Below are 15,216 nucleotides of genomic sequence, written 5' to 3'. Positions count from 1 at the left end.
ACAATTGATAAATCAAGACATAGAAGTAGAAGCTTATTATTTAGAGCTGTGGAGATGGCAACCAAAAGAAAACAACAGATGGAACAGTGGTTAGGCCTGGGCAGCAAAATCAAGAAAGGGGAGAGCAGAGTCCAGGATAGTTGCTTCACAATGATGAGTCCTTCTGGAGTATTTGATTGTTAATTAATCATGTGCATTTTAACTTTATGAAAAATTTAAACAATTGTATCTGTAAACAGAATCTCAAACCAAAACAAAGGGCCATGTGAGGTTTGTAAGCGATGAAATTAGACACAAGAGGGCACTGTGGTGATCACAGTATTTATAACAGGAATCCAGGATTACCGCCCAGTCTTCTATTGCCTGTGTCCTCAATGAAGACCCCTAGGATTGGTGTTTGGGGGTGAAGGTTCAGCATGGTGGTGCACACACCCAGCCTGGAGAATGGGGAAGAATATCAGAGAATAAGTCAAGTATAAAGTGGTAATAACATAATATCTGACCCCTAAGCAGTATCACAGGGCGTTTCTCCAATCTCCCGGCTTCTCAGGCCATCTGCCTTTTGACTGCTCACACATACAGTTACCTCAGAGCAAACAGCTACTTGACTACCGTGTGAAGGAACCTGGGGAGAGGGGACCATTTTGTCAGTGACCCCAATTCTCTTAGCGTGTCACCCCACACTGCAGGTGATTAAGGCTCTCCTTGAAACTGTCCCAGGTTTTACTTCCTCTTTGCAATTTTCCGGCAGCCCTGCTCCAAGGCTAGATGAAATCTTGACTCTTGCCAGAAGCCACTTTCAGTAAACATTTGCTGGGTAAATGCTTGCATACATGAATGAATGCATGATTGATTAGAAGCTAGAGGAAAAAGCTCGCAAGAGGGGTTTGGAGACAAGCAGGGTAGCAAGTGGGAACCTGAGTCCCTTTGAGGCTGTGGGTACCTGGTGGGCTCGCGAGGCGCGTACCGTGGGGAACAGGGAGTGGGGGGCAGACAAGAGTCTTCTCCTTTTCCTCTTTTTGCTGTCAGCTCTGAACTCAGCTCCTGTTTCTCTCCTGCCTTGGGTGGCTTTGCCCCTGGCCTGGGCTTCCAGGGCCCCCCTCGTGTTCTACTCCATTCTGTTCTGCATTTGCACTGTACACGCAGCTTTCCCTCCTACATATGTGATGCTAACTTCATTTCTCCATATTTACATAAGGTTCCTATCATTTCCTTTCTGGCCTTTCTTCTTCCGAAACATCTAGTCATTTTTAGGGATCCCTAGAGAGAGAGGACAGGTGTTTCAGAATGATAGTGACATATCTCATTGAGCTCTTCTGCACCTGGGAGCTTTTTCTCCCTCTCTCTCTCCCTCCCCTGATTGATTTGAGCCCTCTGAGTGAGACTTTTTCAGCAGTAATTCCAAGTTTTCAGTAGAATCACCACAGGCAGTTGTGCAACCCGGGAAGAACTCCTGTTCTTTAGTATTATTTAAAAGCCAAGGGAAACGGGGTTGGGGGAGGGATGGAGTGGGAGGTTGGGGTTAGCAGATGTAAGCTATTATATAGAGAATGGATAAACAACAAGGTCCTACTGTATAGCACAGGGAGCTATATTCGATATCCTATGATAGAACATAATGTAAAAGAATATAAAAAAAGAATGTATATATATACATATATGTATGTATGTATAACTGAATCACTTTGCTGTACAGCAGAAATTAAACAACATTGTGGATCAACTATACTTCAATAATAAAAAAAAAAAAAAGCCAAGAAAACCAGCATGTGACGATAGACCATTCTTGTCGCTTTTGACATCAATTGCACCAGGGCAGTAATTCTAAAGAGGGTCCCATTCCACGAGGAACAGAAACACAGAACCTCTTTTTTACCATCCCCAGCCAAAGAGCCATGATGATCCTCTTTCTAAAAGCATAAAAATGGAGTCAAAACAAGAATTTTCCTGGGAACTTCTCATGGTAATTTCCAACAGAAAAAACAAAGTAATAAAATTCATAGGCCCTTTAAAAGAGTTAGTTTGGCTCATGTATAAATAAAGCAAGTCATCACAATTTTAGAAACCAAGAGCCTATGAAACTGCAATTTGAAAAGCTCAAACACAGCTTAGTAATTTTATTACAAAATTTGCATTCTGACCTGTAGGACAAATATAAATGAAATTTAAAAGTGCCTCCAAAGTTTGTGTGGGGAAAAAATGGAGGTATCCAATAGCGCTTAATGGCAGTACAGTTATATAATCTTGGTGAAAAACGGAGATCAAATGTAATGAACATATTATTTACCCCCAGTTTTAAAGTGGTACCCCTTGATATTATATTTAATTTAGGACAAATGGGTTCCTGCCATCAGTTGGAGAAGCACTGCTAAGGAAACTGTCAGAGCATCAGGCCTCCCTGAAGGGATGGCAACATGGCTAAGGGGAGGGAAGATCCCAGAGACTGGGTTCTAGATGCAGGCATGACACCAAGATGCTGTGAGGCCTTGGACAAATCACCCAACTGCTCAGGCCTCAGTTTATTTCATAAAGGGAGAGGGGTTGATAGTGGGCTGTATCTTAACCTTTTACTGGTCACAGATGGTTTTGAGAATGTAGTGAAATCTACAAGCCCATCTACCCCCAGGGAAAATACACCCTTCCAGGAAAAACATATGTTGGTGCATACACAAAGCATTTTCTACGTGATTTCAGGGGTTCATCACCGTACACCTAAAGCCCATACTTGGACCATCTGAGGGCCTGGGGGCTATGTGATCTCCTGGTCCCTTGAGCTCTCTCCCCTGTGACTGTCTGCTGGGCCCCTGTGAACCAGGCTGGGCTGCAGCCTCCACTCTTGGAAACCCCATTATAGTGTTATGGCCACAAACACCCTCCGTAAAAGCTTGTTGAATTTAACATACATAAATATTCACTTGCCTCCATTCATCTTTTACTAAACAATATTCGAAAGAGGTAGAACATATGAATCCCAAGGAAAGAAAGCCCAGCTCTCACATTCAGACTCAGTGAGCTTTCCCAAGGGAATCGTGTTCAATTCTCAAAGGATGAAAATCATATTTAAAATAGCAGCTTCTGGGATATCAGTTTGCTCCAGCGAGAAGAGTTATGAAGCTTTCGGTGAATTCATTCTTTCATTCAGACAAGCACGTACTGAGTGCCTATTATATTCCAAGCCTGGGGATAGTAGCACCGGGGGGCCTAATATAAGTAAGATGCAGTCCTGTAAGCAAACAGCAGCTAGATGAGTGGAGAAGTATGATGAAAATTACACTAGAAATGTTTACTGCTTAAAATGGGGGCCTGTTGAGGGTAGTGCAATGGGAGAATAAGAGAGGGGCACCCAACACTGCCTGAGACAGACATCAGGGAGGCTATACAGAAGAGGTGATGCCTCAGCATTTCTTGATGATGAGTTAGGATTTTCCAGGCAGCAGAAGGGCCTCTCAGGGAGGGGCTGTGTAAGAGCAAGCCACTGTCATGAGTGAGAATGACAAGTTTTCCAGTGTGACTGGAGCTTAGGGCCCGTGTGGGGACATACAAGGGGATGGGAGGAGCCAGACCATGAAGGGTCTTTGCCTCCTCTGCAAATAGTGGCACTTCACTGCTTTCATGATTATGCACATCATATGCGGCAATAAGGACTTACCGGAGGATTTCCGTCAGAGTAGAGAGGTAACACTGGTATTTTAGAAAGAGGGTGTAGAGGATGGATTGGAGGTGAGGGAGGCTGGAGGCAAGTTAATTACCACCCTTCACACACATCTCTCTTTGCATGCTCTCTGGATAAATTTTTACTCACCTAAGCCCGATGCTTATACTCCAATTATTGATGCTGATAATTTCCTCATTAGTGATAGTTTGCTGGGAGTCATCTGACCTCATGTTCATCCATTATCGTTTTGTTTTAACCTCAGTTTGAACAAGATCTCACTTTTATGAGCTTTTATGCCCTACACGCATGCCCACAAATATATAATAGTTTAACTAAAACACCACACCTAATCGGAAAAAAAGAGCTTGCAAAATATTGTGAACGTCACTTTCGGTTAGCACTAATTTGCAGTCTCTGAAATGGTGAGCATGGGTGCTGTCCCTGCCACAATATTGGTTCAAGTGTCTCAACATTTTATTTCATAATGCAAAGGCTTACAGTTTTAGATATGATCAAACGATGAATGCTCTTTATATATCACCAACAAGATGCTTTACCTTGCCTTATCTTATTCATTCTTTCATTCCACAAATATTTACTGGGCCCCTACCATATCCCAGGCAATGTTCAAGGCATGGAGGATACACTGTGGCATAGACAGAAAAGGTCCCTAATCAGGTGGCGACAAGGGCTAAAGAGAATTCAAGTAGGTGGTGTGACAGCGAGGGCCTCGGGGCCACGCCTGCCAGGGAGGTCAGCAAGGACCCTGGAAGTAAAACTCAAGGAGGCGCCATCCTGCAAACAGCACGGAGGAAACCCTGGAGCAGGAAGCGTTCGCTGAAGAGGGAGGGGCTGGTGCAGAGGAGCGCAGGGGGAAGGAGCTTGGTGTGTTTGAGGAATTGGATTGGGGTGGGATGAAGTGAGGTGGGAGAGGTCAGCAGAAGCCAGTGCATGCAGGACATTGGCTCTCAAACTCGAGACCCAGTGCCTCCTTAAAAAAATATACTTTATATTGCCCTTCCTCCTGCCCTAAAATGAAGTTCCCAGATAATATGGGGTTTTTTCCACCTTAACTGTTTTTTAAATTTAAAAACATATTAAGAAGACAAAAGCTATCTAATTCTCCTAGGAAACAAAAGTGGTGTTAAAACTGAAATTCCAGCCCCTAGTTTGTGGGTGGTCTGTAAATTAATGGACCTCATCCACAATTTTTCTCATGAGAAGAGAAAGACCCCTCCTACGTGGCCCATGTCAGTTATCGGTTATTTTGTTATAAGGTTGCTATGACAACCGTACTCCATGCATTGGGAAATAATTTGTGCTTCATATCCAAGGGCCCTCATCTCATCCCTCAATGGATGAATATAATTAGTCCAAAATTTTTACTCTTAAGCCCGGACTGGTGTCATCAACCAATGACTAATTCATGCTAAAGGAATAATTTTAAAAAGCAGTTTATAACAAAGTACTACTTTTGTATCATAAAAGTAGCAATTAATGTTTGCATTAAGGGCAGGATACATAAGGGACAACTTGGGCTCCTGTTCTCATGAAAAACTACAGATGAAGTCCATTAATCAATATTTATTTACTGGTCACCTACAGAATAGGCCCTGAGATTTTTTGGTTTAAAAATCACTTGTGGGCTTCCCTGGTGGCACAGTGGTTGAGAATCCACCTGCCAATGCAGGGGACACGGGTTTGAGCCCTGGTCCGGGAAGATGCCACATGCCTCGGAGCAACTAAGCCCGTGCGCCACAACCACTGAGGCTGTGCGTCACAACTACTGAAGCCCGTGTGCCTAGAGCCCGTGCTCCGCAACAAGAGAAGCCACCGCAATGAGAAGCCCACGCACCGCAACGAAGAGTAGCCCCCGCTCGCCTCAACTAGAGAAAGCCCGCGTGCAGCAACGAAGACCCAACGCAGCCAAATAAATAAATAAATTTATTAAAGAAAAATCACTTGAATGTTTTCTAAGGGAATTTGATAGATCCCCTTTTCTAAATTTTAAAAATCTTTCTTTTTTGTACCTTTATTGAGATGTATATACAATTTTCATACCATACAACTTTAATATTTTTGAGTTTGAAGGCAGTTACAGTGAATTTTCAAACAAACCTAAATAAATTAAAAAAATAAATCACCCCGCCGGCTCAACCAAACATAATAATAGCAACTACTGTTTATTGGGCATCAACTCCGGTGACAGGTGTGGCAAGCAGCACTTTACATAATCATTCCTAATCTTTACAACACCCCTGAAGAGTTTGTTTCCCACTTTACAGAGAGAAAAGCTGGCCTCAGAGGATCTGGAGAACTTCACAGAGGTCACCACGAAGGGAGCTCCGGGGCCAGGATCAGGAAGCAATTCTCTGACTCAAAGCCTTTCTCTCTCCGTTACTTCATCCTGCACCCAGTCTCCCCAGAAACAGAAGCTAGAGGCTGGAATATATACATAGAAACCCTCCACCCATTTTAAACATAGATCAATGTCACACCCCATCCGGGTGTGAGCTTCTCAAGGGCTCAAATTTTAAAGCGTTTTAGTGTCCTACGGGGATTAGCTTCAGAGACACTTCTTAATGGTTACCTTTAATGCCTTATGCTTAAGTAGAATTACATGTCCTATAAAGGTTAAATTGGGTTTATCTTGTCTCCTTCCTCTCAAAAGGACCTATGTTAATTGAAGTTTCTAAATATATTTAGGCAAGCAAGGGGGTGGGGTAGGAAAATTGGTAGGGCCCTGAGTTAATGGATTTTACTAGATACAAGTGAGCTATTAATATCTGATGACTGGTAAGGGTAGAATCTGCTGTGTACTTAGGCAGACACCCAGGGCAGAATGGCTGCCAGTTCAACCAGTTAGGAATCATACCCTTCCAGAAGTAGAACAGGAGCCTTCCATGTCCCGACCAGCGGAGACAAAGTTACACTACCAAAATAAATCCTTGCCTACAAAGGGATAAACAAGAATCTGGAATGTGGCACTACACAGACGGACAATGGCTGAAGTTGTGGCAAAGGATGAGAATTCCCAGTGGCGCGTTCTTTCAGCAGATGAAGTAGAATCCGGGTGAAAGCAAGCACGGAAGAGTGGCTTGAATCCTCTGGGGTTAGCAGCACCCTAAGACTGGTGGTGAAAGTTACAGGTCTGAGATCAGGCGGGGCAAACATTCAAGTAGAAATGGAACCAGGAATAAAGAAATGTTTTTAGAATTAGAAATTAGAAATGTTTTTAGAAGAGATGTCCTACCAAGGAGTTAGTCTCTAAATTAGGGGTGACGTAGGGAGTGATGTAAATGAAAATCAATATTTATAAGCACCTCGACAGCACAAGTATTTAGCAAATAGGATAAAACTTTCAATATAGTCACCTCAAGCTTCTTCAGTCAAGAATCCACAGATGGATATCACTCATTTGGAATCTAAAAAATACAACAGACTAGTGAATAAATCAAAAAAGAAGCAGATTCATAGATACAGAGAACAAACTAGCGGTTACCAGTGGGGAGATGGGGAGGGGCAACATAGGGGTGGAGGAGAAAAGGGGGTCATTATGGGATTATATGAAATCATGTGTGTGAAACTTTTGAAAATTGTAAAGCACTATAGAATTTAAAGAATCTTTCATTTAATTAAAAAAAAGAAAAAAAATGCAGAAAAACAAAACAAAACGAAGACTCCACAGACAGGATTCTTGTTGGAAGCATCAGGGGGAAATGGACAAGATTTATGTTTTATTAACATTAGTTATGCTACACACTGGGCATTTCTTCTTTTTTTTTTTTTTTCCTTTGCCAGAACTCACTGCATTTTTCTTTACTAGAATGTTTATTATTGTTATGGGGATTTGAAAAATTCTTACAGGTTTCAGGTCATCTACCAACTCCCAGAGGTACCAAAGAGCCTACCACCCCCCTTTATTGAGAGACCTGCATTTATGAAGCCCACTGGGTCAGCATCACCAATGCCACCAAGCCACTACTAAGCATTCACAGCGTGCCTGGCTCTGCACCAAACATTCAGTGTGAATCACACAACCTACGAGAACATGGCTATTATTTTCCCATTTTACAGACAGTGAGACTGAAGCTCAGACATTCATTCACTTGCCTGAAATGACACAGCTCGAAAGTGATGGAGCCGGCATTAAAAACAGGTCCCTATAACTCAGGTGCCCTGACTCAACAATCACATCCACATGGGATGGAAATAAGGTGGAGGCGACTCTGACCCAAGACCAAGGGAAAGAAGAACATTTTCTCCCTCAGGTTCTCAAAGGGTATCTAGTCCTAAAGGGTAACAGCAGCTCAATTTCAATGTTTTTCTTCTCTCTTTTTTTTCCTTTTTAAAACTTACTCTATGTTAAGGGATAAAGAGAGCTGAGCTGTGTTACTTGGATTTATTTGGTTTTCCAATCAAGGGGGGTGGAATTTACACACTGTCAGCTTTTCACAAAGTCTTCCTTAGAGAAGTCAGTCTCTACCTTTTAAATATAATACAGCCCTGCCTGTTAAATATCATGTTACGTTTCAACTGGAGTGGATTATGGCCTCTCAATTGCCAGCACCGAGCTTCCAGATCTGCTGAAGAGGTTTTCAGTTCCACTGCTTGGAAACTGCAGCCCTCAGGATTCCCTACAGCACCCTCTTTGGGCACCACTGCCTTGAAAACCACTTAAGAATGATAAAAGTCACCAGACTCAATAAAAATAGACTTTGCAGTAAACTGCCCACAATTTTTCCAATCCCACTTCTCCCAGAAAAAAATAAGAAATGTATATGGAACAAATAAATCGACTAACATGGAGGCTACCAGCTCAGCTACTGTGCTGGGGGAAACCTAGCAGTGAAATCTAAATCTAGCACAATAACTTGCAAGGCTTGGGCAAATTATTTCTTTTTAATAAGTTCTGCTAGTGTAGGAAAACACTGTAGACCCAATGCAGGCAATACACGAAACATATTCTTTTCTTTTTTTTAATTAATTAATTAATTTATTTATTATTTTTGGCTGTGTTGGGTCTTCGTTTCTGTGCGAGGGCTCTCTCCAGTTGCGGCAAGCGGGGGCCACTCTTCATCGCGGTGCGCGGGCCTCTCACTATCGCGGCCTCTCTCGTTGCGGAGCACAGGCTCCAGACGCGCAGGCTCAGTAGCTGTGGCTCACGGGCCTAGTTGCTCCGCGGCATGTGGGATCTTCCCAGACCAGGGCTCGAACCCGTGTCCCCTGCATTGGCAGGCAGACTCTCAACCACTGCGCCACCAAGGAAGCCCCAAACGAAACATATTCTTTTAAGAAAAACCTACTGCTCTAAATGATTCAGCTGGTATTGTATCAGCCCAGAAATTACCTGAAGTTTCCACACCCATGGTCCCTAGAGCTGGCAGTGGGCAAGCAGCTCTTCTGCTTTACTCTTCTTTCGCCTGCTGGAAATCTGGTGTGCTTTGGGAAGTGGAGGAGATTGCCCTCACATTCTAGAGCAGCTAGGATCACCATCTTCCTGTCCTGCTATTGTGTCCGTCCCACTGCCTTCCATTTATTCCGCTTGCTGACCCTGCTCTTATAATACACATTATCGTTAACATCGTATCATCTGGGGAAGCAACTAGTCTATAACCTGAAATACAAGAGATAAGACTCCCAGGAGCCCAGAATTCTACCCCATGTGCTTCATCAACTTCACTCTTCCCCACACCTGTTTCCTCTTTCTTGAGTTCCTATTTTATTTAACTGTATCACAAACCCTATGAACTGAGCAAGAAATTCTTCAGAAGTCCTTTCCAAAACCTCAGGCACAGGGAATCTTTAAAAGACACAGATGACGTAAATTAGTGTGTCTGAAATATGCCAAGCACTGGGGAGAAGGAAGCTTTTCACCTTCCACTTGGCTCCCTCTCGGATCCTGGGATGAATCGATAGACGCTCCTAAGTCTCTCTGGTTTTCTTTCTCATTTGTCTTCCCTTGAAGACTGATGTTCTTCTGGATTCTTTTTTCTCACTACAGTAGTTCTGCTGGTCCCTTGCCCTAATTCCACTGTAAGCTCCTACACTGTCTCCTCCATCACCCTAAATGACCTCCGTAACCATGCTGTTAGACCATATCATTCATTCATTCATTTTTTACGGAGTACCTATCACCGGTTAAGCACTATCTGGTGACACAATGATGGGCAAAAACACTTGTTACCTAGTCCAAGCTCTTAACTGCTCACCACACGACAGGCCAGTAAATCGAGAGACGAGGTGCTGGGGCAAGGAATAGTGACTTTAGTCGGAAAGCCAGCAGACCAAGAAGATGGTGGACCAGTGTCCCAAAGAACCATCTTCCCCGAGTTAGAACTCTGGCTTCTTTTATACTAAAAGGGGAGGGGGTGTGGCTGGTTGTTACAAACTTCTTGGTGCCGGAATCCTTTGTTCTTGCAGCAGTCCATGTAGGTCAGGTCATGGTGTTCCTATAAACCTGCAGCAAGACAAATATTATTCTCTGCTCTGCAACTTTTTCTCTCTATGTGAATAGAAAAGTGTTATCCCTTTAAAGGTCAGAGCCTTGAGGATGAGCTATCCTGTATATTTCAGGCTCTAGGCAACATTCTTAACTCCTAGCAACAGCAACAGAATACAAAGTCAAAGAAACAGATCCAATATGGAGTCAGATTTGTTCTTCCCTATGACACACTTGACTCCTCTCAGCCTACTTCTTGGTTCCTTGATTTTCTTTCCTCCAACCACTTTCACAACTCTACCCCACAAAGCACCCTTTATGAAGGGCCTTGGTTCAGGATTTATTGTCTGAGATGCAGCATTTTCAAATTTCTCTGAGTGATGGAAGGAGAGCAGGCTATGGTCATTCACACCAAACATGCTCTCTGGTCTCATCCCAGTTTCCCAGCGACTCCTGCTTGGTTTCTCGTTCCTCATTTGCTTCTCAGCCTGGACCACCTGGGCCACTGTTCCAATGATGGTCATTAGTCCCCTTGAGTTTCCCCAGGACTGCCTTGTCAATAATCAACTCTGGGAATCTTACCACAGTCTTTTTCTCTAATCCTGCCCCCGATTCCAGAGCCTTTATGGAACCATGAAGATGGGATCGACTTCCAGGCCATGTCCCCCACCTCGGCTGTGCCAATGATGCTCTCCCAGGGCTCGAGCTTGTTGCTGGTTGAGTTCTCTCTTCAGCCCCTGCCGTGGCCCTTCCACTCTTCCCCAGCCCAGCCTCATCCTCTTGTGGTGGATGACCTCACCGAAGAGGCCACATCATCTCACAGGCGTGCCACAGCTCTTTGTTCTAACACAGCTTTGTTCTAACACTCTGTCCTCACATCCTCCTCTCCAGCCACCATATCCACTTCCTTGTCTCCTCCACACCACTCAACTTTTCCAGATTCAATGCTCTTTGCCTCCATTTTTTTAGTTCAGACTCTCTAACCCTTATCTGTTGGCTTTATGCACCACCCCCCAGAACTTCTAAGGTCGCCAGAGACTTCCTAAGTACCAAGTGTACACCTTTTCTAAGTTCTCACCTTTCTGCATCTGTTCTCTTCATGTTGTTCTTTAAACCCTCCTTATTGACACGCTCCCCTTGGTTTCTACGATTCTTTTCTACGTTGTTAGCTCCTCTCTGCTCCTTGTGTGTATGCTTCACTGTAGATTCTCTCCTGGACTCTGAACTGTCATAACCACTTCCAGGTTGAGATCTCTAGGAGCTAAAATTCTAGGGGGGAAATCCCATTTTTAGTATTACATATACAAGATCTTTAATGACCTGGCCCCTTCTTTCCCCTCCATTCTTTCCTTTACCATTGCAAATTGCCCTACACTCCAGCTACACTGCATTTTTGCCCCCAAAGGTGCCAGGCTCTCGCACCCTCTGCCCCTCCTGCCTGGCACACATCCTTCCCCACCCATCCCATGCCCATATCATTCCTAGCCAGCACACTAAGACTGAGCCTGGAGGCACCATCTCCTGTTATAAGTCTTCCCTTACTCTTCTGGTCCCGTTTATATCCCCTTCTGGGCCCCTCGCTGTCACAGCACTGTGTCGTTGCCTATTCACTTGTCTGCCTCTATCAATAGAGTGCAGGCTCCTTGAGGGCAGGGCTGAGGATTTGTTTACTTTTATAGTCCTGCACGGTGGCTGGCACAGGACTGGTGCCAGTAACTGCTTAACAAATGGAGCCAATCATTTCTCTAATAAGACCAACCTTTAGACCTGAATTTCCTATAGCCTGCTGAGTATCTCTCTGCCAGGTTATCATAATCACCTAGTTCAAGGATAAATTTACTTATAAAGGGTTAGTACAGGTGACTTTGTTTCTTCTTTTTGTTTTCCTTGGACTTTTAAAATCTTGCATGAACAAGAATTGCTTTGGTTATAATTACCTATAAAAATGATCTATCTTTAAAAAGTCAAATGTGTTCTTACTTATATTGCTTAAGTCACATTTGCTTGCAGGTAACAAAAACGCAAATCAAACTACATGAAGCAGAAGAGGGGATTCTCCCTAGATTCTGGTGTGTCCCAGGATAGCCAAGAATAGGAACATGGCAGCACTTGGGAAATCCTAGACCCAGGAACAAAGATTCCCTGAGAACCCTATCTCTCTCACTTTTTGTCTCCAGCACAGGTAGCAGAAGAGATGGCAGGAGACAATTCCCAAGGTTTACCACAGCTTCAGCCAGGCACAGAAAAACCCTCTTCCCTATTTCCAGTCCCAGAACAGGCCCCTGCCTGGACCATGTGACAGTAGCCAGAAGAGACATCACATTATACTGTATGGTAAATCCCACAGTAACCCTGTGGGTTGGAGACGGGTCTTTAGAAATTGGTGGGCAGATGCTGGGGTGTTCCAAACAACAGGTGACTGTCACACACACTTCTACTCAGACTGTTCTCTTGCCTCAAAGTTTCAAAATGCTTTCATCCTTCAAGGTTCAACCTTAAACACCACTCTCTTTAAAACCTTCATTGATCTCCACTCAGCCAAGTCCGAACATTTTTCTTTCCTCTGTTCTCTTCTATGCTTTTCATTTTGCCTTATTTTATTATTACTATTTTTAAAATTTTATTTATTTACTTTTGGCTGCGTTGGGTCTTCGTTGCTGTTCGTGGGCTTTTCTCTAGTTGTGGCGAGTGGGGGCTACTCTTCGTTGCGGTGCGTGGGCTTCTCATTGTGGTGGCTTCTCTTGTTGCGGAGCTTGGGCTCTAGGCACGTGGGCTTCAGTAGTTGTGGCACACGGGCTCAGTAGTTGTGGCTTGTGGGTTCTAGAGCACAGGCTCAGTAGTTGTGGTGCACAGGCTTAGTTGCTCCGCGGCATGTGGGATCTTCCCAGACCAGGGCTCGAACCCGTGTCCTCTGCATTGGCGGGCGGATTCTTAACTGCTGCGCCACCAGGGAAGTCCTTGCCTTATTTTATAGTAAGTTTACATGTCTGCAAACTGACAAGAGTTAAGAATATAATGGAATTAACTCTCGATTTTAATTTTTTTTTTGGCTGCACTGCGTGGCATGTGGGATCTTAGTCCTCCGACCAGGGATCGAACCTGTGCCCCCTGCAGTGGAAGCGCAGAGTCTTAACCACTGGGCTGCCAGGGAAGTCTCAACTCTAGATTTTTAAATCAGACCAGAATTGAAATTCTGATTCCCATACTACCTAGCTAGGTGACTTTGGACAAGTTATTTAGCTTCTGAATTAGTTTTCTCATTTATTAAAAAAAAGGACATAAGGAGTCAAGGACATTGTAGTTCACACATCCTTGTGAGGATGAAACAGTATGTGTGGAAACTTCAGGCACAGAGCCTGGCTCAGTGGACACTCACAAATTGCTAGTTTTCTCCCTTTGGGTTTCTCTCACTGAGCTGTAAAATCCTTTAGGTCAGGATTTCCCACTGTGCTTATTAATAAATGCCTTAAAGGTAAGTAGGTCTTCCTCAAATGTTCGTTGAATTGAACTCCTTTTGGATTGTCTCCTGAGCCAGATTTAATCAGTAGTATTAATACTCATTGAGAGGTCCCTAAGTGCTTTGAATGTATGGACTTAATCTCCGAGATAACCCATGAGGTAGGCTTTATTGCCTTTTTTAAAAATAACTTCATTTATTTATTTATTCTTGGCTGTGTTGGGTCTTTGTTGCTGCACACAGGCTTTCTCTAGCTGCGGTGAGCAGGGGCTACTCTTCGTTGCGGTGCATGGGCTTCTCATTGCGGTGGCTTCTCTTGTCGCAGAGCATGGGCTCTAGGCACACGGGCTTCAGTAGTTGTGGCATGTGGGCTCAGTAGTTGTGGCTCGCGGGCTCTAGAGCACAGGCTCAGTAGCTGTGGTGCACTGGCTTAGATGCTCCATGGCGTGTGGGATCTTCCTGGCCCAGGGCTCGAACCCATGTCCCCTGCATCAGCAGGCAGATTCTTAACCACTGAGCCACCAGGGAAGTCCCATTGCCTGTTTTTACAGATGAGGAAATAGGTGCAGAAAAGTTCACAAACTTGCTGGAGGTCTAATTCTATGAAGTAGTGGAGTGAAGCAGTGGCTTCAGGGCCCTCCACTTCTAATCACCCCACATAGTGCTCTCTTAGGGGCAGAAAACATGTCTACTATGAAACAGTTCACATCGCCTTTTTTGTTTGAACTAGCTTAAATTTTTTCTAGTAATCCAAACAAATGGTAGCTTTGACTTTTTCATTCCTTTAATTAAAAACTTCCAGGAGACTTAAAAGCCTCCTATGGCTGATGACAATAGTCCTAGGATTTCACCAAAAATACAAATAATTGCAGTTGTATGAGGACCACACTGCCAACTCCTAGGGTCGTGGACCCAGTACGTTTCAATCTCCTGGACAATCTGGGGGTTTCACCTGATAGATCTCCAAGCTGGCTGCCAGCATAGCTACACCAATTAACCCCTTGCATAACTGTCTTAGCAGGCAGCCCCAGGAACTTGGGGAAAGCAAAAAATAGCTGTCCACTAGGAACAAGGTGAGAAATCCTGACCTGAGCTCTTTATTCTTAGATAATTTCCAGTTATACTTCATTGCTGACGCCTGATAGTTTTATTAATCTCCTTTTATTACAGCTCACCAATCCCCACTGTGTATCCAGATCACCTGGGCCAGGAATGATAGCAGGTAAGTGAGAAACAGAATACGGGGCAGGGGGGGCAGCGTCAAAGAAAAGAGTGAGCCCATACTGGCATGGCAGTTATGTTTGCCAGGTATATTCAAACACATTTTTCTTCCAATAGATCCTCCCCTCAACCTGTGATGAGGACACAACGACATTACCTCCATTTTACAGATGAGGACACAGGTTCACAGAAGTGAAATGCCCTAGCAAAGCATAAATGTGTGTCGTAATGGAGGTCTTCCATTCAGGGCTTTCTACACTTACACCACGATGCTTTTGGAGACAGCAAGATGCCGCAGAATTTTCTGCTTGGTCATAGTTTGGGGAGTAGAAGGGGCTGATAAATACCTCTGGGAAAGAGGTATAAAAATGTACAGGAGAGGGCTTCCCTGGTGGCGCAGTGGTTGAGAATCTGCCTGCCAATGCAGGGGACACGGGTTCG

The 15,216-nt window shown here is 44.1% G+C and overlaps 2 long non-coding RNA genes across 2 annotated transcripts in view; one reads left to right on the top strand and one right to left on the bottom strand.

The window, feature by feature from the left end:
• The window catches only part of LOC309627263, a 55,032-nt gene extending 41,681 nt beyond the window's left edge, over positions 1-13,351 (top strand). The window contains exon 2 of the long non-coding RNA XR_014243640.1: positions 11,729-13,351. This is a non-coding gene — a long non-coding RNA (uncharacterized lncRNA). The remainder of the gene's footprint in view (positions 1-11,728) is intronic.
• On the bottom strand, positions 13-11,730 carry LOC309627255. Its single transcript, XR_014243632.1, has 2 exons — positions 7,030-11,730; positions 13-437 (listed from the first exon to the last, which is right to left on the bottom strand). It is a non-coding gene; the product is annotated as an uncharacterized lncRNA (long non-coding RNA).
• Positions 13,352-15,216: the final 1,865 nt, after the last annotated feature.

Source organism: Balaenoptera borealis (assembly GCF_965194805.1).
Source record: "Balaenoptera borealis genome assembly, chromosome: 4".
Lineage (NCBI taxonomy): Eukaryota > Metazoa > Chordata > Mammalia > Artiodactyla > Balaenopteridae > Balaenoptera > Balaenoptera borealis.
Note: the sequence above shows the minus strand (reverse complement) of the source record. Positions and strands in the feature narration are given on the sequence as shown.